The sequence below is a fragment of the Bison bison genome, unplaced genomic scaffold (assembly GCF_000754665.1).
Source record: "Bison bison bison isolate TAMUID 2011002044 unplaced genomic scaffold, Bison_UMD1.0 scf7180017864472, whole genome shotgun sequence".
In the NCBI taxonomy this organism is placed as follows: domain Eukaryota; kingdom Metazoa; phylum Chordata; class Mammalia; order Artiodactyla; family Bovidae; genus Bison; species Bison bison.
In genome coordinates, this window is record NW_011495033.1 from 8,972,392 (window position 1) to 8,978,697 (window position 6,306).

General features: G+C 45.8%; 1 protein-coding gene across 1 annotated transcript in view; it reads left to right on the forward strand.

Moving 5' to 3' along the window:
• Positions 1-6,169: 6,169 nt before the first annotated feature.
• The window catches only part of LIG3 (ligase III, DNA, ATP-dependent), a 20,407-nt gene continuing 20,270 nt past the window's right edge, over positions 6,170-6,306 (forward strand). Inside the window, exon 1 of the mRNA XM_010861493.1 lies at positions 6,170-6,282. The gene's annotated coding sequence lies outside the window, so the exon portion shown is untranslated. The remainder of the gene's footprint in view (positions 6,283-6,306) is intronic.

Below are 6,306 nucleotides of genomic sequence, written 5' to 3' on the forward strand. Positions count from 1 at the left end.
GGATCACTCCCCTGGAAGATTTAGGATCAAGGTCTCAGGGAAGGACTTAAGCATGGCATTTTGAATCACCAGCAAGCATCCTACATATCGGGGGTTCCCATGGGGCTCAGAGGTGAAGAATCCACCCGCAATGCAGGAGATGTAGGTTTGATCCCTGGGTCGAGAAGATTCCCTGGAGGAGGGCACAGCAACCCACCCCAGTATTCTTGCCCAGGAAATCCCAGGGAGAGAGGAGCCTGGCGGGCTCCAGTCCATGGGGTCGCAAAGTCAGACTTGACTTAGCAACCAAACAACAACAACAATCCTACATATTTGCTACCAAGGTCCTTCTTCTTCTTCTTTTTTTCTTTGACATGCTGCATAGCTTGCAGGATCTTAGTTCCCCCACCAGGTATTGAACCCACGCCCTCAGCAGTGAAGGCAGAGTCCTAATCACTGGACCTCCAGGGAATTCCCCCAAAGTCCTTCTTGATTTGGATCATGGAACTGCTTTGAGACTCCAGTAGAAGTTCTCCTTCCAAAAATGCACTACGCACAAATATTTATATAAAACTGCAAGGGGTTCAAGGACACCCCTGAGCCTATCCACAGATCCCATATGGGTCCACGAGCCTAGGTTATTACTGCTTTCACTGTTACCACCCAAGCTGCCCCCATTTCTCCCTTTCACGGTCATCAACTAACTCATTTTCCAGTTTCTCGACACAGCAGGCAGAGTGACAGCAATGTTGTTAAAACCTCATCAGATCATGTTACTTCCCTGCTCAATGTTACCCACTAGTTTCCCATTTCACCTGCAATAAAACAGCTTCTTTACTGGCGCAGAGGTTAAAGCATCTGCCTGCAATGTGGGAGACCTGGGCTAGATCCCTGGGTCAGGAAGATCCCCTGGAGAAGGAAATGGCAACCCACTCCAGTATTCTTGCCTGGAGAACCCCATGGTCAGAAGAGCTTGGTGGGCTACAGTCCATGGTCGCAAAGAGTCGGACATGACTGAGCGACTTCACTTTACAGTGGTTTACAGGCCAGGGTCTGTCTTCAGATCTCCTGCTGATCTCATCTCCAGTACTTCTCAGCCTTAACCCTTGCTGCTCTAGACACACCCATCTCCCTGTGATCTCTCAAAAGGACAGGCACAAGCTGGCCCTGGGCCTTTACTTGCTACTCCCTCTCCGCCTGGCTCCCTCCTTCATTCCTTCCGGTGTAGCCAACTGTCATTTCGTTGGCAAAGCTTTCCAGATTAAAACTCTGCAGTGCCATGAATGTATCCAGGCTGGGGAGTCAGGGGGAATGTACATCTTCTGAAATACCTCCAAGCACCAAACAGGTTGCTGTATCTGAAACACTGTATTTGAAACTGCGACCTACAGGAACTCCCTGGCGGTCTAGTGGTTAGGACTCTGTGCTTTTATTGCTGAGGGCCTTAGTTTGATCTCTGAGGCCCTAAGGTTGGAGAATGAAAATACCACAAGCCATACTTCCCTGGTGGTCCAGTGGTTAAGAATCTGCCTACCAATACAGGAGACACGAGTGCAATCCCTGGTCTGGGAAGATTCCATATCCTGTGGGGTAACTAAACCCATGGGCCACAACTACTGAGCCCACCCTCTAAAGCCTGTGCTCTGCAGTAAGAGAAGCCACCCCAGTGAGAAGCCCCCACTGTCCACAGTTTGAGAAAGCCCACGAGCAGCAACGAATACCCACACAGCTGGGCATATAATATTAATAACTGTTTATTAATTAAATATAATAATGATAATTTAATAATCATTGAATAATAAAATCTTGTTGAAACTAATAATAATTTCAAAAATAAAAAGTCCCACAAGCCTATGCACTGCACAGCCAAACCCAGGAATCAAACTGGGATCTCTTGCATTGCACGCGGATGTTTTACCAGCTGAGCCACTAGGGAAGCCCGATTTACAGTATTAATAATATTGTAAATCAAAATACAATAACTTATAATATTAATGATAATTTAATAATTATTGAATAACAAAATACTGCTAAAATTATAAAAAGTCCAACAAGCCGACCCAGTGCAGCCAAAAAAAAAAAGAAAAAATAATAGTAATAATAAATGTGCAATCCCTATCCCGCCCTGCCTGACACCTCCTGTCCATCTCTTCTTTCTTTTTGTTCATAACACCCATCATCGTGTCCGACTCTTGTGACCCCAGCCCGCCAGGGTACTCTGTCCATGGGATTCTCCAGGCAAGAATACTGCAGTGGGTTGCCATTTCCTTCTCCAGGGGATCTTCCTGACTCAGGAACCAAACTGAGGTCTCCAGCATCTTTCCTGCTGAGCTACAAGCGAATATGAACGTGCCTTTTCCCTACTGTTTACTATCTATCTCCTACACTAACCAGTTAGCTCCAGGAGGGCAGAGATTTTTGTCTGCTTTGTTTCAGTGCTATATTCCAGTGTTTGGAATAGTGTCTAAGCCAGAGTAGGCGCTCAATCAATACTTGACAGACTGATGACTAACTGAATGATTAAACTCTGCAGCGCCATGAATGTATCCAGGCTGGGGAGTCGGGGGGAATGCATATTTCCTGAAATACCTCCAAGTGCCAAACAATTTGCTAGTTAATATATGTCATCTCGTTTAATTGCCACACACAATCCTAAGGGATAGTTTTATCCCCATTTCACCACGAAAACTGAGCCCCTGAGAAGTTAAAATAAATGAAAGTTATACACAGCCAGCAGTGGAACATAATTCAAACCTAAGTCTGTATGACTCCAAAGTCCCCCTATTCCCATCACACATCACCTCTTTCTCCTTGGTGGCAGCTCCCACTTCTCCAAGGTCAGGCAACTGCCAGCTTTCACACTTCATTCAACTGTATCTGGCATCTGAGTCAAAGATCATTAAGGGGTTCCTTGGAGCTCTAATCAAGCTTAATATTTATTTTTTTTAACATGCACGTATTTGTTTTTGGCTGTACTGGGTCTACATTGCTGCCAGGGGGCTTTCCCTAGCTGCAATGAGCGGAGGCTGCTCTCTAGTTGCAGTGCATGGGATTCGCATTGTGATGGCTTTTCCTGTTGCAGAGCATGGGCTCTAAACCTCTGCTGCTGCTGCTAAGTCGCTTCAGCCGTGTTCAACTCTTAGCGACCCCATGGACTGCAGCCCACCAGGCTCCTCCATCCATGGGATTTTCCAGGCAAGAGTACTGGAGTGGGGTGCCACTGCCTTCTCCCGGGCTCTAAAGCTTGGGCTCAGTGATTGTGTAACATGGCCTTAGTTGCCCTGAGGCATGTAGGATCTTCCTGGACCAGGGATGGAACCCATACCTCCTGCACTGGCAGGCAGATTCTTAACCACTGGACCACCAGGGAAGTGCAAGCAGAACATTTAGAGCCTAAGTCTTTTTGCACATTTACATCCAACATGGTCAAAGATACAACATAATGAACATCCTCCTGAGGGAGGTTTATTACTCTCAGACTCATTCACTCACAGGTTTCCTTCATGTACTCATAAATACTGGCACAGTACCTACCATGCACCAGCTACTGTTCTAGTCACTGAGGATAAAAAGATGCATAAGGTACTGATGTCACAAGTTTGTGTAGTCTGGGTCGTGTTCTGTTGGATAGCACCACAGAAGTGGTGCTGGGGCCACTTGTAATTTGTTTTTGGCCACCTCATGACATCTTAGTTCCCCAGCTAGGGATCCAACCTGTGCCCCCTGCATTGGAAGTGTGTAGTCTTAACAACTGGACCGACACAGAAGTCCCCTTCTCTTGCAGTTTTATATTCTCTCCTCACTGCATTTTCAAAAAACTAAACCATTAAAATTAATGTGAATAATATACTTATTGAACCCAACATATCGAAAATATCAACACGTAATTAACAATGTATCTTACAGTCTTTTTTTGATAATACGTCTTCAAAAATTACTGTGTGTTTTACACTTAACAGCACATCTTGATTTGGATTTTTTTTTTTTGCCATGCTGCTTGCAGGATCTTAGTTACCTGACCAGGAATTGAACCAAGGCACAGCAATAAAAGTGCCGAGTCCTGAGCCACTGGACTGCCAGGGAACTCCCCATGCATTTTATTTTAATTGAAGTGCAATTGATTTATGTGTTTTGTTAGTTTCAGGTGTACAGCAAAGTGACTCAGTTACAGATACGTATTTTCTCAGATTCTTTTCCATTACAAGACATTGGGTATAGCTTCCTGTGCTATATAGCAGATCCTTCTTGTTTATCTATCTTATATATACTGTGGATACGTTAATCCCAAACTCCTAATTTATCTCTCCTCTCGCCCAGCACATCTCAAAAAGGACTGGCCACATTTCAAGAGCTCAATAGTGATGACAGCATCTAACAGCACAGGGACAGGGAAAAAGTCAGACGCAGTCTAGCCGACTTTCAAAACACTGTAGTAAATGCAGTGACAGAGTTCAGGATTGCTCAACCTCCAGAGTTGGCCTTGAACCTCCAGTGACCTTCCAGCCCCAGACCTGTTCATGCTGCCATACACAAGAGACTTTGCCCACTTCAAACAGTGACATCATGGCTGGCCTCAACCAACCAAACAATATAACCAAAACAAAATTCATCCTTACTCAAAATACCTCCTGCTCTCTCATATTCTATCTCAGTTAATGGCACCATTATCTATCTGTTCATTCAAGTCATCTTTAGACAAATGAGCACTTTACCTGGAAGGTAATTTAAAATTTAAATGCTTATCAAACAATGCATCCATCCCAACTAACTGAGCTTGTCCAGGGCACTTACTTTCATCTCTCACATGGGTCATTACAAGCACCTTTTTTCCTCCCCAGTTTTACTGTGAAGTAACTGACACATGTAATTGTGTAAGTCTAAAGTATACAGCATAGTGGTTTGATATGTTGTTGTTTAGCTACTAAGTAATGTCCAACTCTTTAGGGACCCCATGGACTGTAGCCCACCAGGCTCCTCTGTCCATGGGAATTAATCAAGAATACTGGAGTGGGTTGCCATTTCCTTCTCCATGGTTTGATAGAGATACAATAAAAAACAAAAACAGAAAACTTTCCTTAAAAACGTGAACCTCTTCACGAATTTTTATGGGATCCTTGTATTGTTCAGTCACTAAGTCTTTCGACTCTTTGCAACCCCATGAACTGTAACATACCAGGCTTCCCTGTCCTTCACCACCTCCCAGAATTTGATCAAGCTCACGTCCACTGAGTCCGTGATGCACCCTTGTATGGTGCCATGCTGATCTGTCATTCCATTTTCATGATCTGCCCAAGCCAGCACTGGTGGACTAATTCCCTCACTGCTTCCTAAGGCCCTTAATGGCTCTCCATCCTCTACATAACAAAGGGCATGATCTTCCCATAAAATTTTTTGAAAGCACTCCAGGGCATGCGGGATCATACTTCCCCACCAGGGACCCAACCTGCGTCCTCTGCTGTGGAAGCCAGGAGTCTTAAGGACAGGATATTTTTTACAGACCACAGAATTTTTCCCAGGGTCTGACCTTTGCTTACCTAACAATGCCCAGTTGCTCTACCTTTCCTAAACCGTGAACAAGTTCTCTCACCTCCTCTGAGTTTGCTATCCTTTTGTAAAAACAGCCGTTACAATCTCTCAAAAAGTTGACCTTAAAAAAAAAAAAGCTAACCTGAGGTTTAAAATAAATACACTTAAACAACACACCATCAAGGGTTTACTGTACCCATGACTCCTTAATACTGTATCTGTATCTATCCAGTGCCCCTTTTTAATTCAATACTTGCCAAATACTTACCATGTGCTAGCCACAAGACTGAGGGGGACACAAGACTGAGAGAATGCAGAAAAACAATATATCTTTGCTTTCCCCAAGCTCATTACAATATAGTCTCTCAACCAGTACCTTTAAGGACTAATCTCTAACATTAAGAGCCAATGGGGTAAATTGGAAGGGGGTGGGGTAAATTCCCAGAAGTTGAGAACAGGATGCGCCTCAGGGCGCCGCCACATTCTGGGACCTCCGCTTTCTCCCGCCGCAGTGGCACTTTGCGAACCAACCGCAAAGACCAACACCTAAGCCCTGGGCCTCACTCTGAGCACCCGCGCCACCTGCCACGTGGCAGGAAAGGGGCGGGGACGCGTGGCGCGGCTGCGGGAGGGCGGGGCCTGAGCCTCTGCGCCTGCGTGCTGCAGCCAGCTCGAGGACCCGGATTTAAAGAGACAGGCACTACAACCGTCTTGGCTGCGCGCGGCATGTGGGCGCCTGGTCCGAGGCCTGAGGTGGCGCCGGAGCCGGGAAGGCAGGTGAGGAGGCGGCGCGGCGGAGCC